Here is a 16319-nt window from a genome sequence, read left to right as displayed (position 1 = left end):
CGCAGCATCGCATTGTACATTTAATTTACGCTGATGTGCAAATGTTCTGCTGTAAATTTACACAGAACGTGGATCTATTCTCTTGCGTGAGCATAATGTGAAATTTAATCGATCTTGAGTAACTCACATACCAACAACAAGGGCCAAACACTTATTAACAACCAACATTCATATGCTTTTTACATATATTCCTCTCCAACTGCTGGACCTCCCCCCTTTATTCTTGCATCTGAAAATCCCATGTCAATAAACAGAAAATGAATACTCTCATTGCTCACAATAATCTAAATGGATGGGTTCCATAAAAAGAAGCAGGTCATGCAATTTCCTAATAGAAATACATCAATGAATAACTTATTTTATCTATTGGGAATAAAATAAACTGGAAAAAGGAGCCAAAACAAAGTCACGATTTTGTAGAGGAAAAAAGTATGACTCAGTATATTCATATATTTTACAGGAATAAACAACAGAAATGTATCTGAACTAGTGAAATACTGATTACATTTTTAAAACTTATGGTAATTATAAAATAGTCTGGAATGTGAAAGAAAGAAAATATATCTGATGTGTATATTGTATATCTGTTATAATTACTTGATAAAGATGAGGTAAATATAAGGAAAAAAAAGGGAAAAAAATTGCACAACTGCTCTGCAGTACATTATTTATGTTCTATATTTATTTACTACATTATTTACAATTTGATATAGATATTTAAAAAATGTCTTATGTTTTAACCACCATTTTACACAGCATTAATAAAATAAAATAAAATAAAATAAAATTAAATTAAATTAAATAATATAAAATAAAATAAAATAAAATAAAATAAAATAAAATAAAATAAAATAATTTCCAGAGCAAAGCCCCTTCAGCCTGGCCTTTATTTCACTAGGGTTGTTTAAATTGTATTTATTCAGAGCTCAGAGCTGCAAGGTAAGTGAAGGTTGAGAGATGGACTTGTCATTAACATCTATTATCTGCTAAAACGTGTCGCACTGCAAATCCGTAACAACTGCACAATTACTAAGTAATACTTGTAAGTTGAAAATTGTAATACTAATGAATCCTTCTGCCATCTTTTTTGTCTCATTGACCGCGATGTATTAGAATATGAAAGTGATGGTTTCGAAATGAATTAAGGTCGGGTACAGGGGCCACAAGAAAAACAGCCAAGGCTAACATCTCATTCAGTTTGGCTACAAGTTGTTTACGTGGTCTCGAAAGGTTCAAACAGAACAAAAAAATATAGGTGTATACCGTATTTTCCGCACTGTAAGGCGTACCTAAAAGCCTTCAATCTTCTCAAAAACCGACAGTGCGCCTTATAACTGGGTGCGCCTTATATATGGATCAATATTGAGCCGCAAGAGGTCTTGCAACTACGGGAACCAGCCGCCAACTCCATTTTCTCCTGTAGAAGAAGTAGCGTGTGGTGCATGTTGGGATATATGACTTTGGGAAGCATGCATTTTCATTTCCATTTGTGTGTGAGTGTGTGTGTGCGCATGTCGCCGAAGTAGCAGCGGTAAAAACCGTAAAGGGGAATTCCAGTCCCTCGTGTGTGTGTGTGTGTGTAAAGACCCCAAAATGGCACCTTCCAAGAGACACTCTTACGACGCAGATTATAAACTCAAGGCGATCAGTCACGCAGTAGAACACAGGAACAGAGCAGCAGCCAGAGAATTCAACATTAACGAATCAATGTTACGGAAGTGGAGGAAGCGACAAGATGACCTGCGCAAAGTAAAGAAGTCTAAACAGAGCCTCCGAGGAAACAAAGCAAGATGGCAACAGTTAGAGGACAAACTTGAACAGTGGGTTGCTGAACAGAGAGCAGCAAGCAGAAGCATCTCTACAGTCACTATTCAAATGAAGGCAGCAGCGCTAGCTAGCAACATGAACACCAATGAATTTAGAGGCGGTCGTTCTTGGTGCTTTTGTTTTATAAAACACTTTGAATTGTGAAAAATGGAGTTGGTAAGACATTGTTTTTAGCAAAGGCGGCGCAAATCCCGGTAAGAGGTACCGGCACGTACGGTACCGTATTGTGAATGCACTAACTTATTTTGGGAGTGAAGGGTGTTGTCAGAACATTGTTTTGTATTCTATTAATAAAGTTTGACTGACTTATCTGACTTTTTTCTTAACATTCCCTTTAGCGCAGCTCCATTTAGTGGATGCATAAACCAACCCCAGCCACTACTGTGGCTTCTATTATATGCGCCTTATAATGTGGTGCGCCTTATATATGAAATTTTTTAAAAATTGGCCATTCATTGAAGGTGCGCCTTATAATCCAGTGTGCGCCTTATGGTGCGGAAAATACGGTATATACATATATATATTAATATGTATGTGTGTGTGTGTATGTGCTGCAGAGGATGAAAAAAATAAGAAATATGTCTCTGAAAAAAGACAAACCTAGCTTGTTGATTTCTGTGTATACGTGTATATGCCTCTTCTCAAGTGACATATACAAGAAGCTGAGCAAACATTTGATGACATATAACTATATTTGACTTGTTTCATATTTTTGACAGGTCTTTGCAGGAGATTCCAGAGTAAAATAAAACAAACAAAAAAAAAACACATGGGATTTTTTGGGAGAGCGTTTTATGACATTTTCGGTTCAAAAGTCAGGCTTACACTGAGCTGCCTTTGTTATTCCTCGCGATTCTCTTTGATTCTGCTTCATCACTGCACCAAGTTATAATGAGTCCGACCGGTGGCCCACTCGTCTCTTTTGAATTAATCTAATCAGTTAAACTTTGATTGTATCTTAGGATGAAAATAGGATGCATCTTTCATAATAATCACCATGCATAATGAAAAAAAAAAAACTTGGATACAATAAGACTTACTTTTGACGGCAGGGAGTTTGAAAGGATCAACTTTTTTTTTTTTTTTCCTGTTCTGCGATGCACACAAAATGAGTTAAATAAATTACTAGCTACAATCCAGCGCAGCTGGACAGGAATGCATTTGAATAACTTCCCAATGTTATCACCCACTTTTGGCCTTTGGATTTCTTGATTATTTCCAGGATGCATATGGAAAATCAGTTCCGTAAAAGGACACTGACCATTTGAGTACATCGTAACTATAAATCGACAAATGAAAGAGGCCGTTTAGTGAACGCTCTTACTTCTCACAAACCGATTTTGACAAGTGACTATAGCCGTCACCAACCCTCCAGCAGTTTAAGCGCACAATGAACTAAAGTTCCTTGGGAAAACTGTGAAGTATGATTTTGGACTACGCCATTGCTTCTCAAAATAATGGGGTGTGATGCCAGGGCGGCGCATGTGACTCCCGGGAACATGGTTATGTAGCATTAGCATTAGCATTATGTAGCATTAGCTCAACAGTGAATGTTTTTTTGCACTGACCATGCACACACACAGCACAGAGCAGGAAAACAGCAGAGCGAGAAAGGCGGTGAGGGATGAAGATAATGAGACAAACGAAAGTCACCCGAAATGATGAAGCGTACGTAGCGCTTGGCTTCGCTGTGACTATGGTGGGAGACAAGGAAAGACCGGTTTGCTGTGTTAACTGTGTCCAAAAAATGTTGGCAGCTGACAGCATGAAGCCCAAAAAATTAACGTGTCACCTAAAGACATCACACCCCTATTACGGTGATAAGCCGCTGGAGTTTTTTCAGCGAAAATGTGCCGAATATTGCAAACAATCATTCTGCTTTGTAAAAGCTACGTAAACTACTGTGTAAACCAGCGAGCACTGTTATGTTAATAAAAGTTAATTTAGCTTTTTTGCAAATTGAACTGTTTTTCTTTCTTTTTTCTTTTCTTCAATGTTAATAAGGATACAATATTGTGTAGAGGTGTTTATATATCAATTTTATAGACAAATTATACTATGGTTGCAGCAGAGAGTGGGGGACACACAAAATGTTTTCTTCTTCTTAGAGGGGGGGCATAGCCTAAAATAATTGAGAAACACTGGGCGAAGCACATATCAAAGATTATAAAGTCAAAGCAATTGTAGTTAAATGAATTCAAAAAGGAGAATAATCAGTTTGCCATGAAAGTATGGAAACAAGCAACACCCCCATTGCCTCTGCCAATACTCTTTGGCCTTGAAAGAAGGTGGAAAATACTTTTTGCTCCGCATTACAATGCCACAAACAAATTCACCTGTGACCCCTTGAATATCCAATGTTCTCATTTATTTTGCGTGAAGGTTGATCATAGTTATTGTCGGAATGCAAAAAAAAAAAAAAAAAAAAAAAAATGTTGTGAGATAATGCTGTTCTTGACCTGCGGCCAGTTAACTTCAGTTCAAGAGGATATCTACGCCAACTCTGAAGGCATCAAGGTTTTCTGTGATACCTGATTCATAATCAAGAAGTCAGTGAATGAATAAAAACACAGCCATCGGATGATTTTTGTCCCAAAAGAAAAAAGCACCCTGGATCAGGGCCCCATTTGGAGACATACAACCATTCACTGTGTTATTCACTTTGATTTTTTGGGCTGTGGGAGGAAATCGGTGGACCCGAAGCAAATCCCGGACAGGGAGTGAATGAATGGAATGGAACCAGGGACTTTTCTTACCCTGAGGCAAAAGTGCTAACCACCCCTAAGTAGATCAGTAATCAATACTTAACAAGAAATGATGAAAAAGCAATGCAAACCAAAATTGAATTATTGTCTTCTGACAGCAGCAATATCCTAAATCCTAAGGGATGAATTTGCTTTTTGTGTTAAAAAAAAGAACCGCTTGCTTGAACAGCAAGCTTAAAGTCTTTGACGACATTGCGAATGCTTGGGATCTGTCTAAGAGGTAATCAAAAAAAAAAAAAAAGTGTGGACTAACACGGTACTTCAAGTATTGACACGTCAAACAAAGCCAGGGAAATCATCTCCTGACATTCAAACAATGAGAAATGAAGGCCAAAAACTACCAATCAATTGAATTTAAACTGAACGGACAGGAGAAAAAAAAGATTATGATATAAATTACATGCAAAACTGTGTGTGACTAAAGCATTTTGCTTAAAGGATTTAAAGATTTTTTTGTCTCTCACTAGAAGAAACCAACTAATTATGGATTTCTGGCGCTAATGCATCGTATCAGAGGTCATTACCCAACACATTATGACACATCTGTAACACCAGCTGCTCAATTTGAAGTCACTATGAATTTAAATTCAGACATCAGATTTACCCACATCCGGTATGACTTTAAAAACACATTGATGTTAAAACACAATGATGTAAAAACAAAAAAAAATAAATAAAAACAGCCTCAGCTGAGAGCGTATTTTGAGTAAGTATTTTTGGTCCATTTGACAGGGATTAATGGCCATTAATTTAAATAGATCCTTATGCACCTGTGTGTCACCCTTCTTCTTCTTCTCCTTTCAGGTTTTCCCTTCAGGGGTCGCCACAGCCAATTAACCTTCTCCATCTAACCCTATTCTCTGTATCCTCCTCTCTCACACCAACTGCCTTCATATATTCTCTCACTACGTCCATAAATCTTTTCTTTGGTCTTCCTCGAGACCTCTTGTCTGGCAGCTCCAATTCCAGCATCCGTCTACCAATATATTCTCTATCCCTCCTCTGTACATGACCCAACCATCTCAGTCTGGCTTCTCTGACCTTCACTCCAAAACATCTGACATGAGCAGTCCCTCTGATAGACTCATTCCTGATCCTATCCATCCTGGGGACTCCCAAAGAGAACCTTAGCATCTTCAACTCTGCGACCTCGTCATTGGAACTGTTTCTGGGGCATACAGCATCGCTGGTCTCACCACTGTCTTGTATACCTTTCCTTTCATTCTGACTGATAGTCTTCTATCTCTTTGTACCCCTGACACTTTTCTCCACCCATTCCAACCTGCTCGAACCCGTCTCTTTACCTCTTTTTCACACTCTTTATTGCTCTGGACTGTTGACCCAAGTAACTGAAATCCTCCAACTTCCTGATCGCTACTCCCTGTAGCCTCACCCTTCCACCTGAGTTCCTCTCATTCACACATATATACTCTGTCTTGCTGCGACTAACTTTCATTCCTCTCCTTTCCAGAGCATACCTCCACCTCTCTAGATTTTCCTCAACCCGCTCTCTGCTCTCATTGCAGATCACAATGTCATCTGCAAACATCATGGTTCTCTGTTACCCCTACAGCACACCGCACCACTGTCTCACAGCTAGCATACATGTCCTACGCCACTCTAACATACTTCTCTGCCACTCCAGATTTCCTCATACAATACCAGAGCTCCACTCTTGGCACCCTGTCATGTGCTTTTTCTAGGTCTACAAAAACACAATGCAGCTCCCTCTGACCTTCTATGTGCTTCTCTATTAGTATTCTCAAAGCAAATACGGCAACTGTAGTAGTCTTTCTAGGCATGAAGCCATACTGCTGTTCACAACTGCTCTCGGTCTAGTTTCCACAACTTTTTCCCATAACTTCATTGTATGGCTCATCAAGTTTATCCCTCTATAGTTGCCACAATTCTGCACATCCCCTTTATTCTTAAAAATAGGCACCATCACACTTCGTCTCCATTCTTTAGGCATCTTCTCAGTCTCTAAGATCCCGTCGAATAATCCAGTCAGAAACTCTACTGCTTCCTCTCCTAGACACTTCCACACCCCCGCAGGTATTTCATCAGGACCAACTGCCTTTCCACCCTTCATCCTCTTCAATGCCTTCCTCACTTCACTTTTACTAATATATGCTACTTTTGGGTCTACAATAGTCACCTCTTCTACCTCTTTCATTTTCCACATTCATCAGCTCTTCAAAGTACTCTTTCCATCTTCCCATTACTCTTCTAGCATCTGTCAATACAATACCCTCTCTATTCTTAATCACCCAGACCTGTTGTACATCCTGTCCATCGTTATTTCTCTGTTTCGCCACCCTGTATAGATCGTTCTCTCCCTCCCTTCTGTCGAACCGTGCACAGAAGTCATCGTACGCACTTTGTTTTGCCTTTGCTTCCTTGTCACCAGAGTCATCCTAAAAAACAGCATCCTATGCTTTCTGGCTACACTCTGGCTTCTGGCTACACTCTCACCTACATCTACTTTACAGTCACTGATCTCTTTCAGGTTACCTCGTCTATACAAGATGTAGTCTACCTGCGTGCTCCTACCTCCGCTCTTTTAGGTTACCCTATGTTCCTGTCTTTTCTGGAAAAAAGTGTTCACTACAGCCATTTCCATCCTTTATGCAAAATCTACCACCATCTGTCCCTCTGCGTTCCTATCCTGTATACCAAATCTGCCCCATCACTTCTTCGTCCCCTCTATTGCCTGCGCCATCATACCCAATGAAATCTGCACCAATTACCACTCTCTCATCTCTGTGGATATTCTGCATCACCTCATCTAGCTCATTCCAGAACTCATTCTCAAACTCACCTGCGGGACGTAGCCACTAACAACATTGAGCATCACACCTTCAATTTCCAGTTTCAGACTCATAAGTCTATCTGACATTCTTTTCACCTTCAGAACATTTGCAACAAACTCCTCCTTCAAGATAACTCCTACTCCATTTCTCTTCTTGTCAGCACCATAATAGTACAACTTAAAGCCTGCTCCTAAGCTTCTTGCCCTACTACCTTTCCACCTGATCTCCTGGACACACAGTATATCCACTTTTCTTCTCTGCATCATGTCGACCAACTCTACCTTTTCCTGTCATAGTCCCGATATTCAAAGTCCCTACTGTCAGTCCCAGACTCTTGCCTTTCCTCTTCTCTCTCTGCTTCCAAACACGCCTTCCTCCTCTCCTTTTTTGACCTACAGTAGCCCAGTTTCCATTGGTTCCCTGTAGGTCATTGGTACCAATGGTGGTCGTTGTTAATCCGGGCCTCGACCAATCCGGTATGATCTGGTAATTAGTTTGATTCGTGTCTTTGGTTTTGGCAAAAGTTTTACGCTGGATGACCTTCCTGACGCAACCTCCTGCATTTATCCAGGCTTGGGACAAGCTCAGGGAGACATCGGCCAGTGCCGCCCTGAGGCTGCACCCTAATACAAGGAATTTATTCTCCTTGAATTATGTCAAATGGAGTCAGGACCTGCGCCACCGTGCCGCAGTGGAAGGATCTTGGTTCCATTCCGACAAGGGGGGCCTTTCTGTGTGGTTTGCATGTTCTCCCTGTGTCTGCGTGGACTTCCTCCGGGTTCTCTGGTTTCCTCGCATAGTCCAAAAACTAGGACGATACATGGTAGGTTGAGGGCACATTCAGTTTGTGTTACCTTTAGCTTTCCACCAGTGTTAACTTTCACTCTGTACGGTATAAAAGGTAATAATACCAAATTGTGCTGCTTTAGCGTACAATTTCCAGTCCAAAAGAAACAAAGGGACTGATGCTAGTCTACACAGCTTTCCAAGGTACAAGAACAGAAGAACGGAGTAGGAAATAGCTTGTGAATGTACACAATGTCCTAAAGATCCGCAGCTGTGCTCTCATTGTTTCCCTCTGGATGCATTTAGCTGAGCTAAGCTCAGAGCTCACGCATGCTGCTAGTTTTAAACGGACGCTAAAGCCAAACACCGTGCCTACAGTTTTCTTTCACGTGCATACAAAAGGTCCTCGGAAGACTAGTGAAGCCTGATGGAAAAAAAACGCCACAAGCAAAAGATGCTTGATGTTCTCCTGCGAGAACGTCAACAACCTGCTACTGCAGAAGTAGCATCCGATGACTAAAGACCAGGCACAAGCATGATCACGGAGGAAGCTGACAGTCAGTAACTGTTAGTCGACAGTGAACAGCCAATGACAAAAAGTGTAGCTCCTTACAACTGGCAGTATTTCTCTGTTAGCATAGCAATGCAGCTGCCGCAGGCTCACCAGGAACTTCAGCGACTCTTGCCTCTTGGTTCATCTCCATTTTGAAGCTCATTCGGAATTCTGTCTTGACATGTGTTTACACCATACGGTAAAATGAATTAACCTTGTGATGTCACTACCCTGAACGACTTAAATAACAATGGCGGCCTAAGAGTGAAGTATTTTTTTCACAGTTCTATATAAACTAAGATACGTTAAGAGATTTTATTGTTTTTTTTTTTAAGTAGCCGCTAGGAACATTGATAAAGAGAATAACGTCTTGTTAGCCAGGGGTCCTTTTGAGAAAATCCACTATAGAAAAAGTGTCTCTACAGAGGATCAGTGTCTCCAAAATGAAGCTGAGGCGCTTGACCCGCAGCTGAACCTTTTCACGGCATGTGTGTGTTCCTCTGAATCCCCTCCAAAATGTCAAAACTACGACTACAGTACATCAGAGGGGGATTAATCATTATTTATAATTCTTCTTGAAAGCATCCCCATCTGACTTATTGCGGCGTTCACCGAGTGAGACTAAAGAGAGAGATCAGTCCCGACAATGATAACTGTGGCCATGACTGTGTTTAGCATGCAGCGTGTGTTTAATAAAAAGTGTTTTCTGAGCGTGTATACAATATATGTGTTACTGACGTTACACAGCGCTTCTCATGAGAGCTAGTGACCCGGGAAATTACACCCTCCGAAACAAGAGTAGAAAATCACAACCACATATTCCCGATGATTATCACTCGCCGATAGGAGGGGAGTCGTAGTTCATTTGCAACCTTAAGTTTTATAAATTAATGAAATTTTTTACACTTTGTGCTGATTTGCTCTGTGTATATAATTTGCAGTGCCTGCTGGCCCATTAGGCAATATAGGCAAATGCTAGAGGCGCCATGGCCTCCAGGGGGCGCACCACAAAATCTGGGAAAAATAAAAATAAATCACCTTGGATACCAATATTCACCGCCAATATAATCATATTAAAACTAGTTATTACTGTTAACTCTTTGAAACTGATTGAAATGCAAAGCAATTAGTATAAACCAAGTATATATTACCAAAAATGCTAATGCCAAATAAGTCCCTCTCCTCTGGCTGATGGTACCTGCTTGCTCTCTGTGGGTGGAGGGGGGAAATTTATTGTCGTGAACCCTTTGTGTATTTATAATTTATTACTATTATCATTATCAATCATTCACTCATTTACAGGCTTTTGATGTTAGGATATATAATGTAGTTCTGTTTTTTTTTGCATTTAATTGTTATTTGCCTGTAAATTTGGTGACATTTAACTTATAAATTGTAGACAATTATAAAAACCATAAAACTATTTGCCTTCTTCAATAAGCCTTTAGATTTAGTGTGACAGAAGCAAAAGAAGTGTAATTTTCATAACTGACATGTTTTTCAGCTGACTAATATTTATGAGCCATCGTGACAAACGTATTTACCTTCAGATAGCGATGGTTTTGTAAAGAAACCTCTGCCCTCTCTAGACACAAACAATTGCCAACAATCAGACCATGACATTTTACAGCTAAAAGTACAAGCATTAGCAATTGATCTGCAGATAAAATTCTTCAGTTTGTTGATTGATTGTTTTTAATGACAGTATTTACTGTCATATGAATGGCGATAAGCTGGAATGAAGGCTTTTGTTGTTTCACCAAAAACAGGACAATCGATGAATCGCTGTAGCTCTATGTCTGTGATGGTTTTTGGTCATCAAGGTTGAGGTAAATCGTCAAATTTTGCCATGGCAACTGGGCTTGAATATGTTTCACCTCTCATATAAGACATGAAGCATATTCAAGAGGAAAAATTCCAGTCCAGTCGCAGCTATAGACTGTCGCGGCTCTGCAATATTTATAAGGCATCATCTTCTGATTCCACCAATTCCAATTACATGTAGTTAATTTTAGAAAACACCCAGAAGCTGAAAACTGTAACTGCCAAATTATTGATATCGGCACAGAAATTCCAATGCTCGTAATTCATGATTTCAACATCAAGCCTACAACATGGGAGGAACTATGGCACTGTGTGAGGAAGTATGGAGTGGCAAAAAAGTATATAAATACTTCCTCAACATGTCCATATCTGGGATATTATAAGGAATGAGGTTTTGGTTCAAAAGACTGTGCTTGCATTTACATTCTGCACAAACAATGTCTTGAGAATGATCAAATTCAAGAGTTACAACAGCATAATATAGTATTTTATCCACCTCTACCAGCACTGTAGACGTAGAAAAAGAATACAACAGGGTGCCATGAGGTGAACTATGGTATTGTATGAGAAAGACTGGAGTGGCAAAGTATGTTAGACTGGTGCAGGACATGTATGCCAGCTGTGAGATGTGCTGTAGATATGACAGAGAAGTCAAAAGTGGAGGAAAATCCAGAGAGGTGTTGGGTATGCCCTTGAAAGGAGAGGAATGAAGGTTAGCCACAGCAAGATGGAATACATGTGTGGCAATGAGAGAGACCCGAGTGGAACGGTGAGGCAACAAGGAGTGGACTGAGATGTTTTGGAGGTTATTGGTAGAAAGATGCTGAGGCTGGCAGGAGGGCTGGAGGAAGACCAAAGAGAAGATTTATGGATGCAGTGACATCAATTTAGATGCTGCGAGAGAAGAGGATACAGAGAATAGGTTTGATGGAGGTTGATTCGCTGTTCCAAACCCTGTAGGGAGTAGCCGAAAGGAAAGAAAAAGAGGGGCCACTCCAGCTTAAAGAAGAACATCTTAAGGATGAGATAGGCTTACTTGCTAAAGGAGAAAGTTTGGGTTTGTCTTGCTTATTTCATAGAGGGTGGTCTAGACCTCAACATGTTAAGTGTCATGAGACAATTCATATAAATAAAATCTCACTTGGCTTGATATCATGATGTTGCAATAGGTTAGGTCCTAACCTATTGCAAGAATCACCTAAAAAAATGTTTTTAACATAATTTTAATAAATATAATGAACTGTGAATACCTTCCCATTGACACCTTTGTATTTGGAAAAAAGGGAATAATAAAAAAAAATATAGAGCTAAATAATACCCCACATTTGCATTTCCGAACATTTGATCACTCTTGAAGTTGTTGAGGAGAGGTTACATTACACTTAAGCTAATGGTTAATGCTACTTCCAGAGATTTAGATTTCTCATTCATTCCCAACCCCTCATACACGAGACAACATTACATGAATGAAAAACTGTGATACCTGAAATCAGGCTTCAGAACAGTAATCAAGGATACGGGAGGCAAAGTGCTAGACCATAATTTAGGGGATGATATTTTCCCCATGGATGTTGATATTTTACCTGAAGCCACTTTGTATCTGAGACTAACTAAGGAATCACCAACACTCATATGGGACGCTGAGTCATTACCGGCACATTGGTTTTTGAATCAAACAGTTGCAAGGGTGAAGCTAGGGAGAAAAACCACAAGGATTTGGTAGCTAAAATGAAATGCAGTATGTAATTAACTTTATAATCTGTTTACAAATGAGGTCTACCAGGCCCAATCTCTGGAGTGTGTGGCTGTACGTATTAGTATGCATGTGTTGGAAATGGATTTGTGTGCTTTTGCGAATGCAGCCACCTATATTGCGCCACCTATAAGAGGATCTATGATCCGAATGACCACTCAAGAACTAACAACTAATTGGTATTAGCTCGGGAAAGCAGAACTGTGCTGCAACCAGCAAATTTGACATATCTGTTGTTATATATGTTGGTGTATTGTGGAATTGTTACTGTCTGTCAACCCTGGTTGTTACATCAAGCCATAACAGGCACAAATTCCAGTTCGTACAATAATATACATCATATCTAATTTAACTCAAAAGTAAACACTGCTGCTTTCCAGTGCATTTTTTGTGCGCGTCTGTGACAAATAGACTTGGTTGCGAGGTCTTCCTCCGTATACACAAAACCATAAATGGGTGAGGACAAAGCTGCGTAACTAAGTCCTTTGATTCTACTGCTTGCCCTCAAAAACCTTGCAATTTGGTTGTGCTTCAGGTACATTTGGGTATTTGTTTTTTCAAAAACCACCACAAGATGGTCAGCATTCCAGATGTGTGTATGTGTGTGTGTATATATATATATTCTAACAACTATTATTATGTGGTTTCACTCCTTATTCCCTGATCAACCTTCTCAATATCAACCTATCTATTAACATTTCTTTTACTGTCATAATTATCATTCACATGTAACAAAGTAATAATTTCTCCCTGATGGATTAATTGGAGTTTTTGCATTTTTGAAATGAAATACATAATGATATGTACACACAATGTGTGTGTGTGTGTGTATAAACAATTCAACTGATGAATATTTCCTCTACCAAAGACAGCTAAGCCTTGTGCCAATCAGTTGCTGCTTTCTTGACATTTCAAATTGACTCTAAGTAAGCTGGAGAAATTCTGAGGTGAAAGTAGTTGCTACAGTGCTCCCTGATGGAAAAAATGCCAAGATTTTTTTTTTAAATGACGCATTAAACTGTTGTAAATAGTTTTTGACAATTCATTGTTCTTCTTCTTATGTTTTGCAAGTTTTCCCAGAAGCTGGGCCATATACAGTTTGGTATGGAGGAAATTACACGCCCTCTGAAAGTCTCGGCCCCATGGAAACACTAATAATGAAAGATGAAGTGATATTATTCTGAATATCACCAAGCGAAAATAATACCCATTTCATTTTTAAATGCGATAGTCTATTGTGAGGGTGCAATAATTTGTGCCATTTTGAATAAAAAAATGTCCTTGTATATATATATATATATATGTGTGTGTGTGTGTGTGTGTGTGTGTGTGTATGTATGTGTATAATTCTTTTTCATTCTGCTGTCCATATATATATATAAAAAATATATATATATATACACAGTATATATATTTATAATCTTTATAATATGATTCATCAAAATGCCATAAATTCTTCCACCCTCAGAATACACCACATATATATGTATATAGATATATCATCTATATACATATATGAAATGGCGCATGAATCATATTTCTGTCTATACACTGTGTGCACAAGTATTAGGCAAGTGATTATTTTGAACATATCAAAATTTTATCCATAATTTCCATCTCCAAGCTGTAGAAACTTGAATGCTTTCTCGATTCAGTGGATATGCGGTGATGTGTATTTGTGTAACGAGGGACGGTGTGGTCTAAGGAGATCAACACCCTATATCCAGGTGTGCATAATTATTAAGCAGATTCTTCTCCTCAGGAAAAATGGACCAAAAAAGAGAATTAACTGACTCTGAAAAGTCAAACATTTTTAAAAAGTATTTTAGAATGATGCAGCGATCTTGAAATATCTAAGAAATTGGGATGTGATCACAGAACCATCAAACATTTTGTTGCAAATAGTCAACAGGGTCGTAAGAAACGGGTTGAGAAGAAAAGACGCAAATTAACCACAAAAGATTTGAGAAGAATCGAAAATGAAGCTACCAGGAACCCATTATCCTCCAGTTCAGCCATATTCCACAACTGCAACCCACCAGGAGTGTCAAGAAGTAAGAGGTGCTCGGTTCTCAGAGACACGGCCAAGGTAAGAAAATATGAAACCTGATCACCTCTGAACAAGACACTCAAGTTGAAACGTCAAGAATGGGCTGAGAAATATCTGAAGACAGATTTTTCAAAGGTTTTGTGGACTGATGAGATGGCAGTGACTCTTAACAGATCAGATGGATGAGTCAGTGGTTGGATCAGTAATGGACACAAAGCTCCACTTCAACTCAGATGCCAGCAAGGTGGAGGTGGGGTACCGGTATGGGCAAGTATTAAAGATGAGCTAGTTGGACCTTTTTGGGTTAAAAAGTGACTCAAAATCAACTCTCAGACCTAGAAGACACTTTCTTTAAGCAGTGGTACAAGAAAAAGGTCTGCATCTTTCAAGGAGACTTTTGATTTTTATGCAGGACGACACTCCATCACATGCATCACATGCATCACAGTAATCCACACAGAAAAACTAATGCCATGGCTTCCTTCACCTGATTTAAACCCTATTGAGAACCTTCGGGCCCTTGTTAAGCAGGACCTTTACAGTGAAGGTAAACAGTGCACCTCTCTGAACGGTGTCTGGGAGGCTGTGGTTGCGGCTGCACAAAAAGTTGATTCTGACAAGATCAAGAAACTTATGACTGTTACCGAACAGAAGGATGACTATATTGGTCACTGGGGTTTTTTTGTTTTTTTTTTTTTGAAACTTTTGAAATGTTCATTTGTAAATTTTGAGTTTGTTTATTATTCTCACTTAAACAGGTGAAAATAAACAAGTGACATGGGAAAATCTTTGATTTTCATTAAGTTGTATAGTAATTCAACACACTAATAGATGCCTATTAATGGTGTACATATAGATATTCTCAAAAGAAATCCAAAACTTCACTTAAATGTTTGGGTTTGAGGGTGTATTAACATTTTGGATTGGCCAAGAGCACTGCAGTTGTACAATAACAAAATTAAATAATCCTCAAAAGTACAACATGCCTGATAATTGTACACACACTGTATATACATACATATAAACATATCATTCATATATATATATATATACACTCGAATACTGAGTGGCCATTCCAGCTGTTTCCGGTTGAGCATCATGATCTCGGATTTGAAGGTGCTGATCCTCATCCTGACGATTTCACACTCAGCTGCAAACCGCTCCGGTGAGAGCTGGAGATCATGGCCTGATGAAGCCGACAGAACCACATCATCTGCAAAAAGCATAGACTGGATCCTGCGGTCACCAAACCGGAACCCCTTGATGCGCTGGCTGCACCTAGAAATTCTGTCCATAAAACAGTGGTTCTTAACCTTGTTGGAGGTACTGAACCCCACCCGTTTTACATGCGCATTCACCGAACCCTTCTTTATTGGATCGAGGAGCGTTTCGTTGATGGGTACAAAGAACAGGCAGAGTAGCCTTTTCATGGAATCTGGCTCCCTTCACCTTGAATTCAGCAAGCGCTATGTTCTTGTAGTTCCCATCTCCATGCAGCTGAAGGAAGCCTTCCCTTAGTTTTGCCGGGGCTGGACTAGAATTGCTCATCTTGTCTTTGCAAATCATGGAGTTAGGACATCGATTCCAATCACGTTCCGTCATACATGTGAATCCGTATTGTACGTATTCTTCCGACCGCTTTCTTTTTTTGCCCGACATAATTAGTATGAAGGGATTAAAATATGAAGAAAGAAATCACATGACGTACCATCACGACAGTCACAAGTTACTACAACTGAGCGCGCCAAAATCCCTGCAGCACGGATAGGCCGAGCTATGTAGCGTGATCACCTGCAGCCAGTGATGTCATCACCAATGTGTGTCTTGACCTCCGCCGAACCCCTGAGACTGACTCACCGAACCCCTGGGGTTCGATCGAACCCAGGTTAAGAACCACTGCCATAAAAGTTATGAACAGAATCGGTGACAAAGAGAAGCCCTGGCAGAG

At 39.6% G+C, this 16319-nt stretch overlaps 1 protein-coding gene across 2 annotated transcripts in view; it reads right to left on the bottom strand.

Annotated features, from left to right (window-relative positions):
* The window catches only part of vps50 (VPS50 EARP/GARPII complex subunit), a 108046-nt gene that overhangs the window by 11464 nt on the left and 80263 nt on the right, over window positions 1-16319 (bottom strand). The window lies entirely within an intron of this gene.

The sequence above is a fragment of the Fistularia commersonii genome, chromosome 24 (genome assembly GCF_037954325.1).
Source record: "Fistularia commersonii isolate RoL2024-O1a breed Wild chromosome 24, RoL_Fcom_v1.0, whole genome shotgun sequence".
Taxonomy (NCBI): domain Eukaryota; kingdom Metazoa; phylum Chordata; class Actinopteri; order Syngnathiformes; family Fistulariidae; genus Fistularia; species Fistularia commersonii.
Note: the sequence above shows the minus strand (reverse complement) of the source record. Positions and strands in the feature narration are given on the sequence as shown.